The sequence below is a fragment of the Lepisosteus platostomus genome, chromosome 15, assembly GCF_059453375.1.
Source record: "Lepisosteus platostomus isolate fLepPlt1 chromosome 15, fLepPlt1.hap1, whole genome shotgun sequence".
NCBI classification, from domain to species: domain Eukaryota; kingdom Metazoa; phylum Chordata; class Actinopteri; order Semionotiformes; family Lepisosteidae; genus Lepisosteus; species Lepisosteus platostomus.
Window position 1 is genome coordinate 16,770,805 of NC_142625.1, and position 11,778 is coordinate 16,782,582.

An 11,778-nucleotide genomic window follows, 5' to 3' on the forward strand; every position below is an offset into this window, starting at 1 on the left:
TTTAGCCATGCCCCTCGGACCACACCTACACCCTGTTCCTCATTATGATTTCTTATTTTTTGCATATCTCCAGTCATTGTTTACACATCTGCATTGTTTACATTTAAACTGTTTACTTGTACATTGTCTACTGTTTGTTTGTATATTGTTTTGATTCACTGTCTGCACTGTTTTTACACTTGTTTTAACAATCAAGAGACTTTCTGTAAGTAAGAATTCCATTGTACCAGTACATGTACCGGTTACATATGGCAATAAAGTTCAAGTTCAAGTTCAAGGGTTGCAGCTTTCTCAGGCACTAGAGACCTGTAATGGTGGATTATATCTGGAATGAGATAGACACTGTTTGGCAAGGACCTTCAGAGAAATTTAGACAAGAATGGAAGGTGGAAGATTATGAAGCAAATCCAAAAATTGGAAACATGAGATACACTGGAGAGTGGAGCCCAAAATAAAATGTTATAATGTCAAAGAACCAGGTAATTGTTTAAACCTAAATGCTAGGAGTATTAGAGAGAAAGTACAAGAACTAGAAGTAACGTGATTATTAGGTACAGTAGGTATATTATGAATCAGGGTGAGGACATTTATTTAAAGACTTGCACAGACAGGTGAAAAGAGATATTAAAAAGCCAAGAGAAGAAGGCCAACAGAGGCTAAAATAGTTTTTATTATTACTACAGCAACAGATCAGCAAAGAATTAAATTATGCATCCCTGAAACAATAATATATATAGGAAAGATTTAAATATTGAAAGGAAAATTGTGGTGCTTTTGTAACAAAGATGCCCCAAAACTCACTGGGGTAACAGTCACCCTCTACAATACCCCCGTACCCCATATGGAGGCAGACTTTCCTACAACAATAAAAGAGCAGTACGGTGTCTAAAAAAATCACACCCTTTTTGTGCACAAGTTCAAATATCAACCTTTTGTTTTAGGTTTAAAGTAAGGGTGTAATGTAAAAAAATAAGCCTAACATTTTGAAGGCAAAAAATGAACGAAAGGTGCCAGCAAACTCCTTGGAGTAACCTTAAAGCCCTTTTTGGCAAGGGAATTTCTGAGATATTCTATGCTGCAAAATATCACAAAAAAAATTAATCCCTCCTCAATAAAGTTGGGATTAAGTCCCCTAACACCCGGTGAGCGCTACCAACATATCCCTCACGGCGGGGCTATCAATTCACAGGTATTGTAAAATTTATCACGCGATTTTATGACACACGAAACAGTAAAAATAGTTGCATATACAGTAATATTTTCTTTGATCAAACACACCTTAGCATAAGAAAAATTGAGCTCTTTTAACCGAAATAAAAGCTGTGGGTCGTGACAAAATCCCCTACTTTATACTATGGTTCGGGCGGCAGTCTTAAAAAAAAAAGCCTAATTGGAACTCGCGCGAAATTTAAAAATAAGGTCAACAAAGATGGCTTCCCGGAAAGACGCAACTGACCACGCCGAAAGGTAAGAACATCACCGTTGCCGTGAGTTCACAAATGTAAAATTAATTTCTCAGGGTGGAATGTAATAAGGTGTGTCGAATTAACAGACACTCGTTTTATGGTAGTCATCGGGGTGAGCACACGCTCGTTACAGTATTAAAAATATATTCCAGTTTACAAAGGAAGAAAAATCAACATCGTGGTTGTGCCTCTATTAGCATCGAGTTGGTTCCAAGCACAAGGCACAAGAAGCGCCTGAACAAATCTCCAGGACTTGATACTGTTATAACGGAGAAATGAAAAATGTTGTTCATGGAGTGTTTACAGAACCTTTAGCAGTTTATCAATATGCTGATAATGCCTATTTAATGGAGAATCCAAAAATTCTCCCATCCAAACCCCATCCCAAAAAGGGGGTGACAACCACAGCAAACAATTTTAGGTCTTATTTAGAATCCTTATTTATTTTACATGTAAGGTAGTGGAATCAGCGCTAAACTAAATGATCCTCTTCCTGGCAGTAATAGACCTGGACTTACCAAAGTTGTTTTGCTTAACCAGTTTGTTAGAGTACCTTGAACACGAAACAGCATGGGATCCTCATGGAAGATTAATTCTTAAATTATAGGTGGTATTGCATTTAAAAATAAGAGCATGAGGCTCTAGTTTGTAAGCCGCAATTCTACGCAAAGAGTTGTGGAAGAATGGAACAAGCATCTCAACCATGTTGAAGGTGACACACTAGCTTCCTTCAGGAAACTGATGGATGAACTCTTTGAATCATTAAGCTGCAAATCACCCAATAAACTGAAGCTAAACCATTTTTATGTTTTCTCATTTTAATGTGTGCAATTTAAGAATTATTCAATAGGAAACAGTACAAATAAGGTGTGAATGCTCACATTTTTGATTCTGTAATGATTGCTGTACCACGTGGATCTGCATTAAGGGGCGAGCACAGATCTTTCTCATTGAAAGCTGATCTATATTCTGGTATGGTTGGTAATGTCTGTAAACTGGACTAGTTTCCCCAAACAGGAAGATTTAAAAACAAGGTAGAAGTGGTAAAGGCAATTAAAAAATGTCAACAAGAAAACTGGGCAACGACAGGTGGATGGCACAGTAGACAAAATATGCAAGTGGAATATCACGCAAAAATGTAAAAAATTGGAAATAGCTTAAAGTGTATAAAAAAGACTTGAAAGTTTTTTTTGTTTTTGTTGACAATGTGGGGGGGGAATTAAACAGTGTAGCATATAAATCAAGGCATGATCAAATTTTCTGTTAAACTAGTATTTCCCAATTAAAGTAGTGTAGTTTTGACAGTTACAAAAATATGAAGGCTCTGGAATCAGTCCAGAGAAGAGCAAATGGAAACATTCCCAGGCTCAAATGAATGTACTATTTTGACAGACAGAAAAGAATGAATCGTTTTAGTCCTACCAGAAGACGAGTAGGAAACCTGATTCGTGTATTCACAATCCCCATTAAAATCAACCCAACAGACCTCTTCAAAATCAGCACTGAAGTATGAACTAGAGGAGACAAGGAAACTAAGGGGAAGTCATTTAAAACTGAGAAAATGAGGCAGTTTTACAAGGGTTGTAGGAGTCTAGAACACGCTACCCATCCATGCTGTTGAAAGATTCCCTGGTTTCTCAAAAAAATGGGTAGATGAGATATGTGGATGAGCTAGCTATGAGCAACTCAAGACTTAAATGTGCAAAATGTTCTCCTCTTGTTTGTAACCTTCCACGTGTTCTGTTTTTATTACATACCTTTCGGGGTGCCAGCAGTTTCTTGAGATGTACAACATGGTTCTCCATGTTGCAGGTGCCACATTACCAGACAGAAGAGTTGAAGTTGATTGGAGGAGCAGCTTGTCTCTCATTAACATCTCTGCAGGATTCTCCATTTGCCTCACGGCTGGAACAGCTCTGACTGCCTGATCCCAGCTCTGCCTCGGTTATGTTTAGCTAATTTTGGACTGCTGCTTGGGGAGTCCTGGCCCATTGGCTTCTCAGTACTGACAGTCTTGTACTCTTCGTCTTCAAGTGTACCCTTTAAACGTCAAGGGAATAAAATCAATTTCAACAAACACAGCAATGTAAAGTCACATCGGTTTTATTTACAGTTTATTTTTATTCCCTAAGCTGAGCTTCTTGATTCCTTGACATCAAAATAAAACATGACACGTCATATATTATCTATGTATGAAAATCCATTCCATCCTGGTCCATATGGGCACTGTACTCTCCTGACACTTAAATCCCTTTGCTGAGCCTTAGCTGAGAGCGAAGGCTTTTTAAATAAACTACATCTTTCCTCTCTCCTAATGGGATAAAATGAATATGCCTGTGCACAATTATGTGCCTGCGTTTCATCATTTGACAGATTATGGACAAACCCATTATTTTAGTCTGATCTAAATTGCTCATCTATGCATTTTTTCTTTGTTGTGACCAGTATTTTCCATCATGAAAAATTCTTTACCAATTTAATGCACAACTTTTACTTACTTATTAATCTAAAAGTAAATCTTCCATGTGTGACTTTAGGATATCCCTGAACTTTTTCATTCAAAATCATTATATATCCACTCAGATAAGTTTGAAAGATATTTGCTATAATTATCATTGAGAACATCCTCCACACATGAACAACATGAATTTTAGTGCTCTCAGAACTTTGTCACTGTTAACTTAAATGTTAGCTTTCTTCAGAGTTTCAAAGTGTAAGGTAAGATGGACAGAGGTGAGCTGAAGAGCCAGCAGTGACCTGCTGTGGTAGAATTCTGCCTGTACAGAGCCTAAAGTAATTTGCGAGATGATGAATGCAAGCTAAGAACTATATTGTGTAATTGTGTTGTCAATTTTGTTCATCACGCTTTCATTGTAGTTTTTAAAGTTTCACTAAAGCAAAACAAAAATGTAGAAACAATTTTTAACAGGCTGTTTATGAAGCCTGTTATAAAATGGTTTTCTTCTTCCTGTATGAAGATTTGTGGCTTTTTCTGATGTGAAACGCACACACTGCACCACATGGTTCGGTTTTATTTCTACAGCTTAATTTAAATGCAACAGTTGATTTCTCTCACCTTTTCATTTCGGTAATCTCCCCAAATGTGAGGTTTTCTAAGTGCTCTAACAGGTACTTGTACATCATTTTGTTACATGGGAAGGCCCAGACACAGAGGTAAACAGCCAGCGACAAGCAGTTTAGTCTTCCTGCCGGTTGGCTGCTTAGGTGGAGTGAAAGGAAATCCAATTACATTTGGATAATTAATCAGTTCAGCTTTTGACATTTATGGTCATTTATTTTTTCCTTTTTGCTGTGCCTAACAGTTTGGGAATGGACAGAGGCTGGGCTTAGATAAAAAATGTACAGACAGACACAAGGGAGACAAAACTGGCAAATACCATTTGGATTGTTATAAAAAGACATTTACAGCTATTAGACTAAGAACAGAAAAGAGAGAAAGATTTTAAACATCAAGCATTATGATACCTAGCATTGCTTTAAGCTACTGTTTGGTAAAGCTAGCTGTGTAAACAAGGAGCATTTCATCCTGAACGAAAAAAACAGTATATTAGTAGAGGTGATTTTGAGCTTTGCAATTTAAAGGTCAGAAAGGTAAGACAAAATTCAATTTAAGGGGGGGTGGAGATGAAAGTTACTAAAATAATTCTACTTAGTTGCACAGCCTATACTTTCATTTTAATGGTATTAAATTTGCCCTTGTTATTAAATGCAAGAGTATCACTGTCCTATACGTTTTGCCTTGTCTTTGTGTGTTATCTGCAACACAGCAGTAAAATAGTCTGCAAGCGCAAAATGTCATAAACACTCAATTAAAGCACTACAACACTAGAAGCACTACAACAATGTGGAAATTGAATTAAATAGCTTGAGTGATCCTGTTATGCAGTAACCCAAGAAACCAAGCATGCAAAAGATTAAAGATATGAAAGAGTTAATGGGATCAAGAGTTCTGTTGCTGGTTGGAAGGGTGATGCAGAGCAAAGCAGAGGTTAGACCTGAATTCACAGAAACATGACCTGAGGGATTAAAATACTTTATACATGCCAAAAGTTAAAGCCCGTTAAACTGAGGCAAGCTCTTCTTGTTATACAACTGCTCATTCATTATGAAAGCAGGACATCCCTCCCCATGGATGAAAAAGGGTGCTAATCAGAATATTCCACATCTTAAGCTTATGACAACCACCTACACAACAGGCCAGATATACAACAATCAACAGGGTTAGAAGGCTGGCCCAACTTCAAACACTTGAGGGCTGAAGCTTGAGCACCTGAACTGGTAGTAATTTGACCAATTAATAATTGCTTACAGTTATATAGCACTTTTCTGGACACTACACTCAAAGTGCTTTTACAGGTAATAGGAACTCCCTCCGCCACCACCAATGTGCAGCATCCTCCTAAGCTTCGAAACACATCGGTCCACCCTGACCCGTAGCATATAAACGAAAGGTCATTAAGAACAAGGGTTAGCAAATCCAGTACCTGATATCAACAATCTTGCAGTTCTTCATTCCAGTACAGTTCTTAATCCAATTGAACTCATTATTGGTTCAATTTAAGTAGTTTAACAGATGGGGCCAACTTTTCAGGTGTTGCTGCTGCTTCAAAGAGACGTATAAAACCCGCAAGTCTGCAGCCCTCCAGGACTGGAGCTGGGAACCCCTGTTCTTAAAATATGGGGAGGGGCTCATCATTAACATTTATGGTTCTTGAAAGCCAATGATGTCTGTAGGTGTTCGTTCCACCCAGAACTGCAATGCTATTTTTATATTTCAGGGTTAGAAGGAAACAGCATTGATGAGTTCATTTCAAGGCACAATGAATGTAAAATGTACAATGTAACGTGTAATTCCTCTAATTTACATCACAAAATAGACTACATTTCCAGGTATGTGCAGCTCCATATTGCCATCACTGTCTGCGATCCAGAATGAGGCACCAGAACTTCCGGTGATGTGAACCAGCCCTATTACATTGTAAACAAGCAGGCTTTTATTGTGAACCAACGATTAATTTATTTTGTTTCAAAGATTTAATAACCAGTTTGAGAAATTGGGACTGCAGTTCCCCTTCAATGAGCAGTTTTTCCTTTTACAGAGAACCAATTGGTTCACCATTCACCCATCCGTGTTCCAACTGCTTCATGCAGCCTGGGGTCGTGGGGGAGCCGAAGTCTGTGTCCCCAAGCAACAGGAGCAAGGCAGGATACACTCTGGATAGGATGCCAACCCATCACAAGGCACACAGAGACACACACACACACACACACACTCACTCTCACACCAGGGCCAATTTTCCCAGATGCCAATTAACCCACCAGCATGACTTTGGACTGTGTGAGAGAACCAGAAGAAACCCACACAAACGCAGAATTGAAGCCAGGACCCCTGTGCTTCGAGGTATTAGTGCTTACCACTGTGCACCGGGCTATCCCCAGGTGGTCCTGAAACTCTGAAATTGGTACAGGATACTCATATAATCAGCCCATGATTTAGGTCTTAGCTGGAGCAAAAATCAGAACAGACCATGTTCCTCTAGTGCCTGCACTAGGAACCACTGCCTTTGAGATATCTCTGACCTGTCCAGTAATCCATTAACCAAGCTCTACATGACACCTAACTCTTCGCTGTGCAGGACAATTATAATTAGTTTGACTCTTTTCTCCCCAGTTTAGTTTAAAGTAATACTCAGTAAATTTGACCAGTTCTCAAGCCAATATTGAACTGATTTAGCTTAAGAGCTCAGTTGAAATGAAAAGCTGTAGACGAAGACCTGGATTGGATAGCTCTGCTCACAGAAGTACCGAACACCTCTGATTCCTCATTTTCCCAATGACACAAGTGTGTGAATGAATTTATTATTCAAAACCAATGGCAAAGCAAAAATAAGAAAAATAAATTGGGTATTCGTCATAGGCTGGGAAATAACCTATAAATCAGGCATGAATGACTCCAGTCCTGGAGTGCCAGAAGGTTTTCTTTCCACCTGAGCTCTTAATTACATAATTAAAGAGACAGCAGCCTTCAAGAGTTGACCACCCCTTCTGTAAAGCCTTGTCTATTCAAACAGTTATTACACACCTCGGAAATAAATGCAAGAATGCATTCAGAGTAATGTAAAAACAAAAACTTTTATTTATTTTATTATGTGGTATTAGTTCCACATTTCTCTGCTGAGAATGGTGCCCAGCTGTAATAAAAATGAACTCAAAGGCTCCATAGTAGTGGTGTAAATTCTAGCTTTTTGCCTGGATGTCACACAATCATGATTTGTTGTTTGAGAACTCTGCTGTGGTTGCTCGATTTTGTGCTCTGTGTTTTATTAGCATACTAATCATTTCCGTGTCACGACTATAAAAGAGACATTTGCTCTACTTGTGGTGTAGGGGATAAAACTGAAAAAAATGTCTCAGAGGGGTTACAAATGATTATGAAATTACATTTTGCAGCTTTCAGAGGCATTAACAAAATTATGTTTCAAATTATAAAAAACATAAAATTGGTTACAAATGAGAGGAAGCCATCTGGCCCACCTAGCTTGTATTTTTTTTTTGGTATCTGTACATTTGAGATATGAGGCCTTAGAATCATATTTCTGTCTGTACGTGATGATCTAGAACATGCAGGTCTTTGTGCTCCCTGTGTTTCCTAAAAACAGTGTTTTGGTTCACTCGTATGCAACATTGGAATGCAAAACTGAAGACACAGGAAAAAAGACATAGTATAGGATAGGAAGAAAGGATATAAAAAGTGCAAGGCGTAAATCCATGAACTCCAGAAAAAGCTGTTCTTGTGCCTTTAAAGGGTTTCATATAATCTGGATCACTCCTTTGAATGGTCAGTTTTGTTTGTGGTGTAGTTTGACCCCTGAGGACTTTACACTTCATAGTGGCTGAAGTCACGTTCCCTTCCAATTGACGAGTTAACGCAATCACAATCACAACTCTTTGTTGACAGCCATTTTATTGCTGCTCTCTGTGTAATGTTCATATTGACAATGAGCTGAAATAAAACTGGTTATGGGAAGCCATGTAGACACATTAGCTCTTCAAATGGTTTCATTTTATTTAATGTAGATTTTCAAATTAGTAATTTCATGGTAGCAAAAAAGAAAGAAACATCGAGCATAATTGGCCGTTAAAGAAAATTATTTTTACTGCAGGAATGGAAATGTATTTTCAGGAACAAGGAGCCAGTGCCTTTATATTAGGCCTAATAAAGTATTGATATTCCAACTGCTGCTGCCTTCGAGTTTGTCTTACTCTGTATTTCATTGACAATATAAATGACAAAATAATGGACAATGGGTTCTGAAAAGCAGTGTGGCTACTGCAGGGTTATTCTGAAGTGTGTTTCTATTCACTTTAACAGAGCACACTGCCTAGGTTGCCTAGCAATATAAGTTGCCGAGAACATGCAGGAGTTTGGTTTAAAAACAAGCTTTAATCCTAAGTCATTAAACTGGAATCCTTAGACAAAGTGCAGGTGGGCTTCTGTAGAGCCCAAGAAATGTTTTTTTAACTCGTGGCCAAATGTATCATGCACCTCACTCAGGAATTCAAATGCTTTAATCTTTTCTCAGGTTTAACAATATACCCTGTTCTCTGTTTAGTCATTTGGTTTTAGATTTGGGTTGTAGCTTTGTAGAAACCATATGATTTATACTTGTCCTTTTTAGCTTAAGAAATAATCTTAAAATTGGCTGAAACAAAGGTAACATACAGAAACAAATGACGTCCACGGACAGTATGAATAAGTCTCCTGCAGTATATTTTATTTTTACTTCTGTTCTCACAAACTGAATGTTTTTGTAGTTTCCACAGTCCCAGATAAAGGTCTGTCAAGTACTGTATCTGGATTCAACCTTCAGAGTTAGAAACCTTTTGTTATAGTAAATATAGATTATTCAGTGGAAAAGTGGCATTATTTGATAAGATTTGATAAGTAACACTTTTGATAAAGGACTGGATAAAATTTATTTGGCTGCATGTACTACTCAACTAGACTGAAGGTCACGACATGATGAGAGACTACTAGCACCTGTTGTCACAGTTCAGTGTTAATCCAGACGTTATTTTTCAGGTACAAGAGTGAGGGACAAGGGACTTATATTTTGCTAAGTCATCATGGGGTGTCATATGAAGTTACGTCACATGCCACCCTAAACTGTAACATACAAATAAGCCTTTCAGTCTCTCAAATTTTCAGGTGTTTCTGTTCAATCTCACAATTGTAAGACCTCCACAAACACTTTCTACTGAAGTGCCAGTGCCTATAGCCTGACCTCCAACACAGTCTGCCACATCTCAGTCAGGGAATTAACTAAGACTCACCTCAACTGAGGAGGTCTGCTTCTAGGACATCATGTAGTTAATGTTGTTAATAGGAAGGGACACTTTAGCAAGAATAAAGATTACAGTGATGAGTGCTCTGGGGAGGGGGACAAAACAGTGAGAAATCTTATATCACAGCATAAAACATCAAGATTTCAATGAACAGCTATGCAGGCCATTCTTGAATATGTACAATACATTAGAATTAATGTATACCTATAGGTATCACTGTTGGAAAAGAAATATAGACTAGAAATACAGAACTCTTATATTTTAGTGAGATATACAGTTTCTAGCTTAATTGGAAGTTACAATTAAGGGAGGTTTATATTAATTCATTACATAGAACACCTAAGGCAAATGGAAGAAGTATTCTATATAGTGTTTTACCCTAAAGCCACTGTTCGTGTGTTAACACACATTCTGATTTAGTCATTTCACCCCATCACTTGAATGATATAACAACATATATAGGCATGTATACAATGCCTATGCCTCGGCACAGTTCCTTTAACATTATGGTTCCTATTTCATCAGAAATGACCAGACTACCAATTACCATTATCAGAATGCAGCCTGTCCACACAAGGGCTTCAGCAATCTCAAAAGCACAGGGCATAAGGCAGGACTGAAATCACGCAACTGAGTTCTCCCTGCACGTTGGCCCCCCTTTTGCCGGTGGGAGGAAGCTGGAGTACCCAGAAAAGACCCATGAGCAGAACGTGCCAACTCCACACGAACGTGTGCCTCAGCCAGAACCAGGGCTAAGGAGCACTGAGGCACCATCATACTGTCAGCAGTAACCTTCTATTTGTGCACAGAAGAGTACATATCAGTGGTATCGACTAACAAGACCACGCAGGTTTACTTGCTTTGCATCTCCTCCTGGTGGCTAAAAATAGTATCTGTGGTTCCAACGATGTGTTTTTTTATTTCAAAGGTAAATATCACAATGCAATTAGACTCTGTTCAAATGTCTGTTTTTCACCAAGTTTGAAGCCTGGAGTTTTAAACCAAGGTATTGTGAGCTATTAAATATTTGTTTTTAATATCGAGCTTGCCGGCTGTACAGAGCAAAGAGACGTCAAGGCGTGAACAGTATCTAACCTTCACTATTTTCTTGAAGTGGCTGGTAAAACGTAGTGGGCACGCAGAGCGCACAAACATGGACAGAGACATGCAAAAAAGCTCCGAGCTAAAATGGAATGTCTTCCATTTTAATTTCTGAAATAAGTGAATTACAAGGTTAAAAAAAAATAAAATGTGCATTTTATTTCCTTTAGGGATTTAGAATTATACAGCAGAGAAAAATGAGGTTTGTGGGGGGGTTTTCTGCACTACATCTGCACCAAGTTTCTTAGAGTCTAGGGACCTGAAGATGATGCTAACTGAATGCTCATTTTGTGTTTGTGATTGTTCAAGCCCATGGGCTATATGCACTAATGTGAGCTAATGCAATAGATTACACAGCATAAGCCCCAAGGAAAAGACAGCAAACAGATGTGGTATACTTAAAAAAAAGTTGAAAGTCTTTAATGTGCTCAAGACTGTCCCTTGTCATTTGGTGTTGACAGAGAACAGCATTGTGATGTGTTTTGCATGTTGCTCCTTTTCAGGGTTTTGTACTATGGGCATTAACAATACAGCAAACCCACATGGGTGTTTCCTGTTGAGAGGGAGAGCAAGAGAGAGAGGAAAGAATATGGCAGGGTGTTTACAAGATTCAGGGGAATTCAAATTAAAAAGGAAAAACATTACAAGTTTTGAGAAAGGCCACTTTATACATTGTCCTATGACGATATAAACAGGCATTTTTTCAGCTGCCAACTTTTATAGAAAATCTTATATACCTGTAGTGATAAGAGAAACCATATCCCCAAACTTTCACTAAGCATCTTTTCACACCGATTTGAGATAAGGCTAAATTTGTTTTCAGCAGTGGAAATGTATCACAACC

The 11,778-nt window shown here is 38.2% G+C and overlaps 1 long non-coding RNA gene across 1 annotated transcript; it reads left to right on the forward strand.

Annotated features, from left to right (window-relative positions):
• The first annotated feature begins 1,284 nt into the window (after window positions 1-1,284).
• LOC148648096 (uncharacterized) lies at window positions 1,285-3,547 on the forward strand. The gene is made up of 2 exons (XR_015926803.1): window positions 1,285-1,467; window positions 3,279-3,547. It is a non-coding gene; the product is annotated as an uncharacterized LOC148648096 (long non-coding RNA).
• The last annotated feature ends 8,231 nt before the right edge of the window (window positions 3,548-11,778 follow it).